We start from the raw sequence: 14255 nt of genomic DNA, 5'->3' as shown, positions 1-14255 counted from the left end.
CAGGAAGGAACTGCAGATGCTGGTTTACACCAAAGACAGACACAAAGTGCTGGAGTAACTCAGCGGGACAGGCAGCATCTCTGGAGAGAAGGAATGGGTGAAGTTTCTGGACGAGGTCATTGTTCAGACCTGAAACGTCATCCAATCCTTCCGCAGATTCACAAATCCATTTTAGAATGAGGGGTAAGCCATTAGCTTTGGTAAAATTGTAAATTGTCCCTAGAGCGTAGGGTAGTGCTAATGTACGGGGTGATCGCTGGTCAGCGCGGACTAGGTGGGCCAAAGGGCCTGTTTCCCCGCTGTATCTCTAAAGTCTTATATAACCATATAACCATATAACAATTACAGCACGGAAACAGGCCATCTCGACCCTTCTAGTCCGTGCCGAACACGTGTTCTCCCCTAGTCCCATATACCTGCGCTCAGACCATAACCCTCCATTCCTTTCCCGTCCATATAACTATCCAATATATTTTTAAATGATAAAAACGAACCTGCCTCCACCACCTTCACTGGAAGCTCATTCCACACAGCCACCACTCTCTGAGTAAAGAAGTTCCCCCTCATGTTACCCCTAAACTTCTGTCCCTTAATTCTCAAGTCATGTCCCCTTGTTTGAATCTTCCCTACTCTCAGTGGGAAAAGCTTATCCACGTCAACTCTGTCTATCCCTCTCATCATTTTAAAGACCTCTATCAAGTCCCCCCTTAACCTTCTGCGCTCCAAAGAATAAAGCCCTAACTTGTTCAACCTTTCTCTGTAACTTAGTTGCTGAAACCCAGGCAACATTCTAGTAAATCTCCTCTGTACTCTCTCTATTTTGTTGACATCCTTCCTATAATCAGGCGACCAAAATTGTACCCCATACTCCAGAATTGTCTTGTCTTTTCTCTGTCGGAGTTGCCTCCACCTGTCTCACAGCTGCACTTATTTTTTGCCAAAAACATTTTTTTGCTCCATTTGCTCAGTAAATGGAAGTCATAAAGTGACGCCTCTAGTTTTACGACCATCTTTATTGCACCTAGCTCGGTTTACAAAACACCCGAAGGTAATCTCCAGCTAACTATATACCTTGCAATCTAAACACTTCCCTAATTTGATTACAGCTTCTTTTAACGTGACCTTTCAGCTACCCCCATTATGTTGATCCATCTCTGCAGCTTCATTTTCCAGGATCCAAGGTTCTTCGGTGAAACATATTAAAACTAGATCAACTTTCTTATAGAAACCCCTACATCAGTGATCATTCTCAGTGGCCAGACATTGCATTGGTGCTACTTCCTGCACCCACACACAACTCACTGACTTCATCCATTTCACCACTAACTTCCACCCGGCACTCAAATACACCCGGGCCATTTCCGACACTTCCCTACCATTCCTTGACGTTCACTATCTCCATCGCAGGTGATAGACTTCTGACCGACATCCACTATAAACCCACTGACTCCCATGGCTATCTAGACTACACTTCTTCCCACCCTGTCTCCTGTAAGGACTCCATCCGCTACTCCCAATTCCTCCGTCTATGCCGCATCTGCTCCCAGGATGAGGTGTTCCACACCAGGGCATCGGAAATGTCCTAATTCTTCAAGGAACGGGGGTTCCTTGCCCCCACTATAGATGAGGCTCTCACCAGGGTCTCTTCATTACCCCACAACACTGCTCTCTCTCCCCCATCCCCCCTCTCGGAACAAGGGCAGAGTCCCCCTAATCCACACCTTTCACCCCACTAGCCGTCACATACGACAAGTAGTCCTCCGTTAGTTTTGCCACCTCCAACGTGACCCCACCACTTGCCACATCTTCCATTCTCCCCCTCCCCCCCCCCCCCCATCTGCTTTCCGCAGAGACCGCTCCCTCCGTAACTCCCTGGCCAATTCTTCCCTTCCCACCCTTCCCACCCCCTCCCCGGGCACTTTCCCTTACAACCGCAGGTGATGCTACACTTGTCGCTTTACCTCCCCCCTCGACTCCATTCAAGGACCCAAGCAGTCATTCCAGGTGCGGCAGAGGTTCACCTGCATCTCCTCCAACCTCATCTATTGCATCCGCTGCGCTAGATGTCTGCTGCTCTACATCGGTGAGACCAAGCGTAGGCTTGGCGATCGTTTCGCCAAACACCTCCGCTCGGTCCGCATTAACCAACCTGATCTCCCGGTGGCTCAGCACTTCAACTCCCCCTCCCATTCCGAATCCGACCTTTCTGTCCTGGGCCTCCTCCATGGCCAGAGTGAAGACCACCGTAAATTGGAGGAGCAGCACCTCATATTCCGCTTGGGCAGTTTGCACCCTAGCGGCATAAACATTGACTTCTCCAATTTCCGGTAGCCCTCGCAGTCTCCTCCCCTCTTCAGCTCTCCCTCAGCCCTCAGGCTCCTCCTCTTCCTTTGTCCTTCCCGCCCCCCACTCTACATCAGTCTGAAGAAGGGTTTTGGCCCGAAACGTTGCCTATTTCCTTTGCTCCATAGATGCTGCCTCACACGCTGAGTTTCTCCAGCACTTTTGTCTATCATTGACTTAGCAACCACCCCTCATCAAGGAGTTTTACCTCTTTCAATCAGACTGAAAAAGGGTTGTGAGCCTTTTTTCGTTTATTTTATGTGTATGGATCTGGATACATATGTGTATATATATATATATATATATATATATATGTGTATATATGTGTGTATATATGTGTGTAAGTACGTATATGTGTATGTATGTATGCGTGTGCATATTTCAATGTGGGTATATGTGTGTGTATATATGTGCACACATGTGTGTGTGTACATGTGTGTATATATATATGTGTATATACATATATGTATATATATGTGTATATATGTGTGCGTGTGTATGTGTGCGTGTGTATATGTGTATATATATTTGTGTATACATGTGTTTCTACGTGTGTGTAAATATGTGTGAGTGTGTGTATATATGTGGGTGTGTATTTGTGTGTGTGTGTGTATATGTGTGTGTTATGTGTATATATGTGTTTGTATGTGTGTATATGTGTGTGTGTATATATGTGTTTGTGTGTATGTGTGTGTGTATATATTTATATAGATATATATATGGTTTAAACCGAAGATAGATACAAAGTGCTGGAGTAACAGCGGGTCAGGCAGCATCTGTGGAGAGAAGGAATGGGTGACGTTTTGGGTCGAGACCCTTCTTCAGACAGATATATATATATATGTATGTGTGTGTGTATATATATGGGTGTACATGTATATATACTTATATTGGATTGTGTACAACAGCTGCAGCATGCTAATCCTACCATGCAGCAGTACCAACTAAAGGGCCTGTCCCACTTACGCGACTTTTTCGGAAGCTCGCCGAAAAATTTCAACATGTTGAAAATTCAGCGGCGACCAGAAAGACACTACGACTCTTTGGGCATCTGAGGAGACGACTCGCGACCATACAGGCGACACCCTGGCGACATGTCGCGGGGTGAAGCCTGTATGGTCGTGAGTAGTCGCCCAAAGAGTCGTACCTTGTTCTGGTCGCCGCTGGGTTGCCAACATGTTGAACATTTTCGGCGACCTGTAACCTGTGCCGGCAGTCGCCGAAAAAGTTGCGTAAGTGGGACAGGCCTAATTAACAGCACTTGTCAGGTTGCGATAATATGATTGGTGTGGTAGTAGGCGGAGGCTATAATAATAAAGCCCTACATTAGTTAGTAAGTAGAGTAACGACGACAGATGGCACAATGGGCTAAGTGTTCGGCTGGCAACCGGAAGGTAGCTGGTTCGAATCCCGCTTGGAGTGCATACTGTCGTTGTGTCCTTGGGCAAGACACTTCACCCACCTTTGCCTGTGTGTGTGGATGTAATTATGTGAAGCACTTTGGGGTCAATGCAAGTTGACTAAAAATGTGCTATATAAATAAAGAAATTTAAATTTAAATTTTAACCAATCTACAGATAATAAAACAGGAAAATATTTTAACATGAATACAAAAAAAACTAAGGTTGATTTGGGAATGGGGCGATTGAGAGATGCTCAGGTAATAAAAGGAATGTGGCAGAAACATATCATTTTCTCCCTTTGGTGTTGAATAAAGAGGGTAGTGCAGGTGGATTTGACATTAGTTGGCGGGATGTGTAACTTCACTTAAAATAGGAACAGAGTTCTAGAAATCCAACAGTCCGGCTGGATTCCATTCACAGATTTCCTAAAGTATCGGGGGAAGCGATAGCAGCGGCAAAAAAACTACACCTACTTAATAATTCATTAGCGTAAAGCTGATTGCCAGCGGCTGGCAATTAGCTAATGTAACAACTATATTTAAGAAAATGCCCTGGGAATTACAGACCGACTGGCTTTACATCCATGCTGGGGAAGGGAAGATCCTCACGAAACAGTAATGAATAGTCAGCGTGGATTTCGCAAAGGAAGTTCTCGCTAAACATCAGTCTGATGTCGGGACCCGTCCCGAAACGCCACCTATTGCTTTTCCCCCCAGAGACGCTGCCTGACCCGCTGAGATACTCCAGCTTTTTGCGTCTATCAAACCAGCATCTGCAGTTCCTTCCCGCTCTACTTGATTCATCCATCGATTTTTTTTTTTTTTAAAGGTCGCAGCGGTGGAGATGCTGTCCTCGCTGCGCCAGAGACCCGGGTTCGATCCTGACTACGGGTGCAGTCTGCGCGGAGTTTGTACCTTATCCCACCTTCAAACTCTGTACAGACAGCACCCGTGGTCAGGATCGAACCCGGGTCTCTGGCGCTGTGAGGCAGCAACTCTACCGATGCGCCACCGTGACCACTCTTTTCTTTGATTTGATAGCATGTAAACAAAAGCTTTTCACTATATCTCGGTACACATGACAACAATAAATTAAACTGAACTATAACTAAACACAATATAATACAATACAATACGGTTTTATTCGTAAAGTGAAATGAATTTGCCAGCAGCGGTACAATGATAAGGAACACACAATACACAATAAAAATGTAACACAAACATCCACCACAGCATTCATCACTGTGGTGGAAGTCACAAAAATTGGCCAGTCCTCCTCCATTTTCCCCCGTGGTCGGGACCTCAACCCTCCGCAGTCGCCGTTGCGGGCGTCCAGATGTGCAGGCAGGTAAACGTCCAGGTAAGTCCAGAGTCGGTACTTCCCCACCGGAGACTGCGGCTTCAGGCTGGTGTAGGTCGCAGGCCGGCTGTCGAAGATTTAAACTAAACCAAGCCAAGCCAAAGCTAAGCTAAGCTAAACGGAGCTAAACTGAGCTGAGCTGACCAGGCCACACCAGAGCAGACCACACCACATTGGACCACACCAGACCAGACCACCCAAGACCACCCAAGACCAGACCACACCGCACCAGACAAGGCCACACCAGATCAGACCACCCCAAACGAGACCATCCCAGACCAGACCACACCAGACCAGACCACCCCAGACCAGACCACCCCAGACCAGACCACCCCAGACCAGACCACCCACGACCAGACCACCCACGACCAGACCACACCGCACCAGACCAGACCACCCCAAACCAGACCACCCCAAACCAGACCACCCCAGACCAGACCACCCCAGACCAGACCACACCGCACCAGACCAGACCACCCCAGACCAGACCACCCCAGACCAGACCACCCCAGACCAGACCACCCCAGACCAGACCACCCCAGACAGACCACCCCAGACCAGACCACCCCAGACCAGACCACCCACGACCAGACCACACCGCACCAGACAAGACCACACCAGACCAGACCAGACCACCCCAGACCAGACCACCCCACGACCAGACCACCCCAAACCAGACCACCCCAGACCAGACCACCCCAGACCAGACCACCCCAAACCAGACCACACCAGACCAGACCACCCAAGACCAGACAACACAGCACCAGACCAGACCAACACAGACCAGACCACCCCAGACCAGACCAGACCACACCAGACCAGACCAATGTGCCAAGCCCCTGCTGGGTGAACACAAGCCAGCAACGTTGCTGAATCTTTCATTCTACTCCTCACCAGCCAGCACTCTCAGCAAGCTTCTCACCACAAGTTGCAAACCTCCTCTGCCGATATGCTCCCCGTGGCTTGAAACAGATGCGTGGAACTATTTGCAGCTCTCTGTGAGAAAGAACGTTATTCCTGAAAACAGTCAGCACTTTCAGCGTGTTTGCAGACTTCTGCCAACAGGTGTTTTCAAAAATAAAATGTTCTTTTTTATTCGACTGCAGCACACATTTCCCTGAATTTTTCCAGGGAAAATGCATGATTCAAGGGCCCAGTCCTTGTCCCAAATATTCCTTGTCAATAATCTTCCCGCGATCGTAAGGTCAAATCTTTGCTTTTCGTTTTTTTTCATAGTGTCAGAGATAGAAACAGGCTCTCCCTGTGACCTCGTGGGTTTCCTCTGGATGCTCCGGTTACCTCCCACACTCCAAAGACGTGTAGGATTGTAGATTCATTGCAGATTGTACATTAGCGTGTCGGATAGAACTAGTGTGACATGAAATGCCGGAGTAACTCAGCGGGACCGGCAGCATCTCTGGAGAGAAGGAATGGGTGAGGTTTCGGGTCGAGACCCTTCCTCAGACTGCAGTCAGGTCTGAAAAAGGGTCCCTACCCGAAACGTCGCCCATTCCTTCTCTCCAGAGATGCTGCCTGTCCCTCTGAGTTACTCCAGCATTTCGTGTCCATCTTCAGTGTAAACCAGCATCTGCAGTACCATCTTACACTGAGAACTAGCGTGTACGGGTGATCGCTGGTCGGCGTGGGGTGAGAGGCCTATTACCAAACTGCATCTTTAAAAACTAAAACGGAAAGACCTAGAGCACTGTGACTTTAGTGATCTCTTCAGATAGCATCTGCTGCTCTCGGTGTCAGCTGCTCTACATCGGTGAGACCAAGCGTAGGCTTGGCGATCGCTTCGCCCAACACCTCCACTCAGTTCGCACTAACCAACCTGATCTCCCGGTGGCTCAGCACTTCAACTCCCCCTCCCATTCCGAATCCGACCGTTCGGTCCTGGGCCTCCTCCATGGCCAGAGTCCCAGCACAAATTGGAGGAGCAGCACCTCATATTTCGTTTGGGTAGTTTACACCCCAGCGGTATGAACATTGACTTCTCCAATTTCCGGTAGTCCTTGCTCTCTCCCTTCTTCCCCTCCCCTTCCCAGTTCTCCCACAGCCCACTGTCTCTGCCTCTTCCTTTCTTCTTCCTGCCCCCCACTCCCCACATCGGTCTGAAGAAGGGTCTTGACCCGAAATGTCACCTATTCCTTCTCTCCATAGATGCTGCCTCACCCGCTGAGCTTCTCCAGCATTTTTGTCTACCTTCTATGATATAATTAGTTAGTCCGTTCTTTCCACTTTAATACACAGCTTCTTTCGAACATTATCTCAGGGATTTGGAATGCATTAGGTCCACACATTCAACACATTATATCATTCTCTTTGCTCAGTCACTTTAATCCTTGACGGTGCTTTTGTGTCCCTGTCATGTCAATTCCATGACATTTACCACGATGAAGAGATTTCTGCCGGTCTTTTTATGGGCCTGTGCCACTTAGGCGATTGTTTAGGAAACTACAGGCGACTAGTTTGTCGCCACATGTTCGCCGGTGGTCGCCGGGTGACGTCTCCTCAGTCGCGCTAAAGGTTGTAGCGTCTTTCTGGTCACTGCCAAATTTTCAGTGTGTTGAAACATTTTTCGCCGACAGTGGGTTTGGCGCCAATGAGTGTAGCTTGACTTCTCCTGACGTAGGTGCTGTCGTAGGTTGTCGCCAGGATGACGTAGGTTGTCGCAGGTTTACTGGCGACCTGCTACGACTATGACAGTCGCCGGCAGGTCGCCTAAAAAAATCGCCAAGTGGGACTGGCCCACTTTGTGCCAGTTCATTTGAGAATTAAATGTATTGATTGAGGCATAGGGAGAACATATATATATATAAGATTTATGGAACTTACAGGAGATCTCTCTGCCCTTTGCTCCTATGCATGATGGTCTTATGAAGAATTAATTCCACCCTGCGGTCTTTTCCTCAAAGCCTCCAAGTTCCTCTGATTCCTTTTTAACAATAGACAATAGGTGCAGGAGTAGGCCATTCGGCCCTTCAAGCGAGCAACGCCATTCAATATGATCATGGCTGATCATCCACAATCAGTACCCCGTTCCTGCCATCTCCCCATATCCCCTGACTCCGCTTTCTTTAAGAGCCCTATCAAGCTCTCTCTTGAAAGTATCCAGAGAACTGGCCTCCACCGCCCTCCGAGGCAGCGAATTTCACACACTCACAACTCTCTGGGTGGAAATATGATTCCTCGTCTCCGTTCTAAGTGGTTTATCCCTTATTCTTAAACTGTGACCCCTGGTTCTGGACTCCCCCAACATCGGGAACATGTTTCCTGCCTCTAGCGTGTCCAAACCTTTAATAATCTTGTATGTTTCGATAAGATGTCCCTCTCGTCCTTCCAAACTCCAGAGTGTACAAGCCCAGCCGCTCCATTCTCTCAGCTTATGACAGTCCTGCCATCCCGGGAATTAACCTTGTGAACCTACGCTGCACTCCCTCAATAGCAAGAATGTCCTTCCTCAAATTAGGGGACCAAAATTTGAGGAAGAACATTCATGTTAGGCCCACGATATCTGTGCCGAACATGATGCCAGTAGTTAAACTAACTACTCCTGCCTGTCCAATTCCCTGCATATCCATTTGCCGATCCAAAAGCCTTTTAGATGCTAGTATAGTTTAGTTTAGTTTGGAGATACAGCGCAGAAACAGGCCCTTCGGCCCACTGGGTCCGCACCAACCAGCGATCCCCGCACACTAACATTATGCTACACACACACACGAGACAATTTACACTTATAACAAGCCAATCTGCCAACAACCCTGTTTGTCTTTGGAGTGTGGGAGCAAACCGAAGATCTTGGAGAAAACCCATGCAGGTCACGGGGAGAATGTACAAACTCCATACAGACAGCACCCCAGGTCAGGATCGAACCCGGGTCTCTGGCACTGTAAGCGCTGTAAAGCCCCTGTCCCACTTAGGAGACCTAAACAGCAACCTCTGGTGACCTTGCCCGCCACCCAAAAAAAAATAAAGTTCGAGGTGACCTGCAACCTCCTACCACCTCCCACGCACATGTTGAAAACCTTCCTCAACTATGAAGAAAACCGGCTTCGACTAGACCTGCGACTAAAAAATGATCGATTTTTAAAACGGCAACCTATTTTTAGTCGAGGCCAGTTTTAATCATGATGAAAAATTAGCAGCAACCAAGATGAAGCCTCGACCACGCGGAAGCCACTTTCGACCATTGGGGAGAGTGACCAAAACCTCCGGTGACCTCATGGAAACCCTGGGTGGTGGTCACGGTCACCAGAGGTTGCTGTTTAGGTCTCCTAAGCGGGACAGGGGCTTTCGGCAGCAGCTCTGGTGCCGCCCATGAAGTTACAGTGTGTTCAGCTTTGGGTCTAAAGGGGGAGATGAGAAGTTAGCATGTAAGCATGACTCAGCCCACCAGAGCAACAGATTCTAAATTGGTATAATCAGTGATACATTAATTAACAAGAACTGTTTTGATAATCGCATCATTTTAAACTCAGCTCTCTCGCACCATTCCTCAGTGTTAACATCATTAATCATCAGGCACGTTAAAGTACAATAAACGGCAAGTGAAGTTTCTTTCAGTTATTAAAAGGCCCGGATAGAGTGGATGTGGAGAGGAAGTTTCCACTCGTGGGAGAGTCAAGGACCAGAGGGCACAGCCTCAGAATTAAAGGACGTACCTTTAGGAAGGAGATGAGGAGGAATTTCTTCAGTCAATAGGAGCAAGTGTAGGTCATTCAGCCCTTCGAGCCAGCACCGCCATTCAATGTGATCATGGCTGATCATCCACAATCAGTGCCCCGTTCCTGCCTTCTCCCCTGACTCCGCTATCTTTAAGAGCCCTATCTAGCTCTCTCTTGAAAGCATCCAGAGAACCGACAGAGAATTCCACAGACTCACAACTCTCTGTGTGAAAAAGTGTTTCCTCGTCTCCGTTCTAAATGCCTCACCTCTTATTCTTAAACTGTGGCCCTTGGTTCTGGACTCCCCCAACATCGGGAACATGTTTCCTGCCTCTAGCGTGTCCAAACCCTTAATAATCTGATATGTTTCAATAAGATTCCCTCTCATCCTTCTAAACTCCAGAGTGTACAAGCCCAGCCGCTCCATTCTCTCAGCATATGACAGTCCCGCCATCCCGGGAATTAACCTGGTAAACCTACGCTGCACTCCCTCAATAGCAAGAATGTCCTTCCTCAAATTAGGGGACCAAAACTGCACACAATACTCCAGGTGTGGTCTCACAAGGGTCTTGTACAACTGCAGAAGGACCTCTTTGCTCCTATACTCAACTCCTCTTGTTATGAAGGCCAACATGCCATTCACTTTCTTCCTGCCTACTGTACCTGCATGCTTACTTTCATAGACTGATGACCCCCAGATCCTGTTGTACTTCCCCTTATCCCAACCTGACACCCTTTAGATAATAATCTGCCTTCCTGTTTTTGCTACCAAAGTGGAGAACCTCACATTTATCCACATTAAACTGCATCTTCCACGCATCTGCCCACTCACCCAACCTGTCCAAGTCATCCTGCATTCTCAGCATCCTCCTCACAGTTCGCACTGCCACCCAGCTTTGTGTCATCTGCAAATTTGCTAATGTTACTTTGAATCCCTTCATCTAAATCATTGATGAATATTGTAAATAGCTGCGGTCCCAGCATCGAGCCTTGTGGTACCCCACTAGTCACTGCCTGCCAGTCAGAGGGTGGTGAATCTGAAGGCTGTGGAGGCGGGCGATTTTTAAGGCAGAGGTAGATAGATTCCTGATTAGTACGGGTGTCAGAGGTTATGGGGAGAAGGCAGGAGAATGGGGTTAGGAGGGAGAGATAGATCAGATAAATGGCGAAGTAGACTCGATGGGCCGAATGGCCTAATTCTGCTCCCATCACTTATGAACATGAATCATCAGACTAATTAAAGTGCATTAAACTGCAAGAGAAGTTTCTTCTGCAGATGCAGATGCAGTTTAATGTGGCTAAATGTGAGGTTATCCACTTTGGTGGCAAGAACTGGAAGGCAGATTATTATCTGAATGGTGTCGGGTTAGGAAAAGGGGAGGTGCAACGAGACCTGGGTGTGCTTATACATCACTGAAAGTAAGCATGCAGGTACAGCAGGCAGTGAAGAAAGCTAATGGCATGTTGGCCTTCATTGCGAGAGGATTTGAGTTTAGGAGCAAGGAGGTTCAACTGCAGTTGTACAGGGCCCTGGTGAAACAGCACCTGGAGTGCAATTTTGGCCTCCTAATGTGAGGAAGGACGTTATTGCTATTGAAGGAGTGCAGCGTAGGTTCACCAGGTTAATTCCCGGGATGGCATCGACTGTGCGTGGAATATTTAATGAGAGGGGATCTTATCGAAACACATAAAATTCCTAAAGGATTGGACAGGCTAGATGCAGGAAAAATGTTCCCGATGTTGGGGGTGTCCAGAACCAGGGGTCACAGTTTCAGAATAAGGGGTCGGCTGTTTAGGACTGAGTTGAGGAAAAACATCTTCACCCAGTGAGTTGTGAATCTGTGGAATTCTCTGCCACGAAAGGCAGTGGAGGCCAATTCACTGGATGTTTTTAAGAGAGTTAGATATAGCTCTTCGGGCTAATGGAATCAAGGGATATGGGGAAAAAGCAGGAACAGGGTACTGATTTTAGATGATCAGCCATGATCATATTGAATGGCGTTGCTGGCTTGAAGGGTCGAATGGCCTACTCCGGCACCTATTATTCTATGTTTCTGTGTTCCTATGGTATTTTGAAATAAAAATTTGAATGTCATGTAAGCTTTAACGTTCAATATATATATTTGATATTGACGTCGTGACACGGTGGCACAGCGGTAGAGCTGCTGCCTCACAGCGCCAGAGACCCGGATCCAATGGGCAAAGGAACTGCAGATGCTGGAAAAATAGAAAGTAGACAAAAAATGCTGGAGAAACTCAGTGGGTGAGGCAGCATCTACGGAGAAAAGGAGTAGGCGACGTTTCGGGTCGAGACCCTTCTTCAGACACTAATCAAGAATCAGTCAAAATAATCCATTGACTTGGCCTCCACAGCAGTCTGTTACCAATTTTAAGGAATGCGCCGGAAGATTTGTTTAACTATTTGCTGGTTTGAACCGAAGATTGACACAAAACGCTGGAGTAACGCAGCGGGACAGGCAGCATCTCTGGCGAGAAGGTCTGAAGAAGAGTCTCGACCCGAAACGCCGCCCATTCGTTCCTTCTCTCCAGAGATGCTGCCTGGCCCCGCTGAGTTACTCCGGCATTTTGTGTCTAAACAATTTTAAGACATTTTTCTCCCCCCCCCCCCCCAATGTTGTTAGAGTGTTCTACCCGCGCTTTTGTTGCAAGGAATCAGAAATGTTCTGGGCTGTGTGCAAGGCAAGCTATTTAGTCATAATTCCGCTGACATCAGTGAAACTCCGTACTTGGGAATGTCACCAGATTGAACAAGTATCTTGTAACTCACTGCGACCCATCCATTAACCGATGATAAAGTCGTCTAGATAAGCAAAATTGGATTTAAACTTCATCAATTGTTTACAGAGGGATCTACAACACATTGATAATAGATAAGCCGTCAAATGCTGATTGATTGGTATGCAATAAAATGTAGACATTGTTTAAAGACTTTACTGCCAATTACCCATCAACATACCACCATTATTCAACCTCCTCCAACGTCTGGACATCGCAGCAATTATTTTACAGCAAATAGTTAAGCGACTATTTTGAAAAGAGAGGCCTTTTCTGATCAATTTAACTTATTAACAATCTCGGGACTTAAGGGCCTGTCCCACTCGGGAGTCATTTGCGCGTCATTTATAAGTGCCATAATTTACGCGTCACGACGCACGACGCGCTCGTCATGAAGCGCACATGATGCGCGAATAGTGCGCATTAAGCCTGCATGGTGACGCAGGCAGTGACGCCCGTGGCGCCCCAAGATTTTGGGATGTACAAAATCTCCGCGCGCCATCCGCGTGACCCGCAAATGACGCCCAAGTGGGACTGGCCCTTTAATGGTCTCTTTCTCTCTTTTCTCTGAGCACCATTATGGGCCTGTCCCACTTACGCGACTTTTTCGGCGACTGCCGGCACCCGTCATAGGTCGTTGCAGGTCGCCGAAAATGTTCAACTTGTTGAAAATCCAGCGGCGACCAGAACAAGGTGCGACTCTTTGGGCGACCATTCACGACCATACAGGCTTCACCCCGTGACATGTTGCCGGGGTGTCGCCTGTATGGTCGTGAGTCGTCTCCTCAGTCGCCCAAAGAGTCGCAGCGTCTTTCTGGTCGCCGCTGGATTTTCAACATGTTGAACATTTTCGGTGACCTGCAAAGACCGAAAAAGTCGTGTAGGTGGGACAGGCCCATTAGGGTCAGCACGGTGGCGCAGCAGTAGTCTCGCTGCCTCCCAGTGCCAGGTTCGATCCTGCCTGCGGGTGCTGTCTGTACAGAGTTCGTGCCTTCTTCCCGTGACCTGCGTGGGTTTTCTCCGGGGTGTTCCGGTCTCCTCCCACAAGACGTGCAGGTTTACGGGTAAATTGAAGGTAGACACGAAAAGCCGGAGTAACTCAGCGGGACAGGCAGCATCTCTGGAGAAAAGGAAAGGGTGACATTTCAGGTCGAGACCCTTCTTCAGACTGGTTACTTGGTGTAAACGTAAATATTGGCCCCGGTGTGTGTAGGGATGTGTTAGTGTGCGGGGATCGCTGGTCGGTGCGGACTCGGTGGGCCGAGCATCTCTATACTAAACTATACTGTAGGAAGGAACAGCTGGTTTAAACCGAAGATAGGCACAAAAAGCTGGAGTAACTCAGCGGGACGGGAAGCATCTCTGGAGAGAAGGAATGGGTAATGTTTCGGGTCGAGACCCATCTTCAGACTGTATATTTTCCTCCAGTTTCAGTACTCCAGGTCAAGTTATTCTGTCGAGTTCCTTTTACCCGACTTCCTGTCGCGCGCAAATTAACAGCACCTTGACCTCAGTCTCTCAAGACCGAACGCTTCTTAATGCATCTGCGTGATTTTTCATCTCTAACGTCAACCATGATAATATTTCTGTGACTGAAAATGCCAATTTGATGCCAATTTGCGCTGAATAGTCGGCTGTACGACTCTGAACAGCAGGAGCCCAGACACATCTCTGCGGAGTGATTATG

General features: G+C 48.0%; 1 protein-coding gene and 1 long non-coding RNA gene across 20 annotated transcripts in view; one reads left to right on the top strand and one right to left on the bottom strand.

Annotated features, from left to right (window-relative positions):
- The window catches only part of nrxn3 (neurexin 3), a 1403890-nt gene that overhangs the window by 903914 nt on the left and 485721 nt on the right, over positions 1-14255 (top strand). The window lies entirely within an intron of this gene.
- LOC116977196 lies at positions 7716-13826 on the bottom strand. Its single transcript, XR_004413146.1, has 3 exons — positions 13745-13826; positions 12133-12137; positions 7716-7725 (listed from the first exon to the last, which is right to left on the bottom strand). It is a non-coding gene; the product is annotated as an uncharacterized LOC116977196 (long non-coding RNA).

This window comes from Amblyraja radiata, chromosome 9, assembly GCF_010909765.2.
Source record: "Amblyraja radiata isolate CabotCenter1 chromosome 9, sAmbRad1.1.pri, whole genome shotgun sequence".
NCBI classification, from domain to species: domain Eukaryota; kingdom Metazoa; phylum Chordata; class Chondrichthyes; order Rajiformes; family Rajidae; genus Amblyraja; species Amblyraja radiata.
This window is presented reverse-complemented; position numbering and strand designations above follow the sequence as displayed.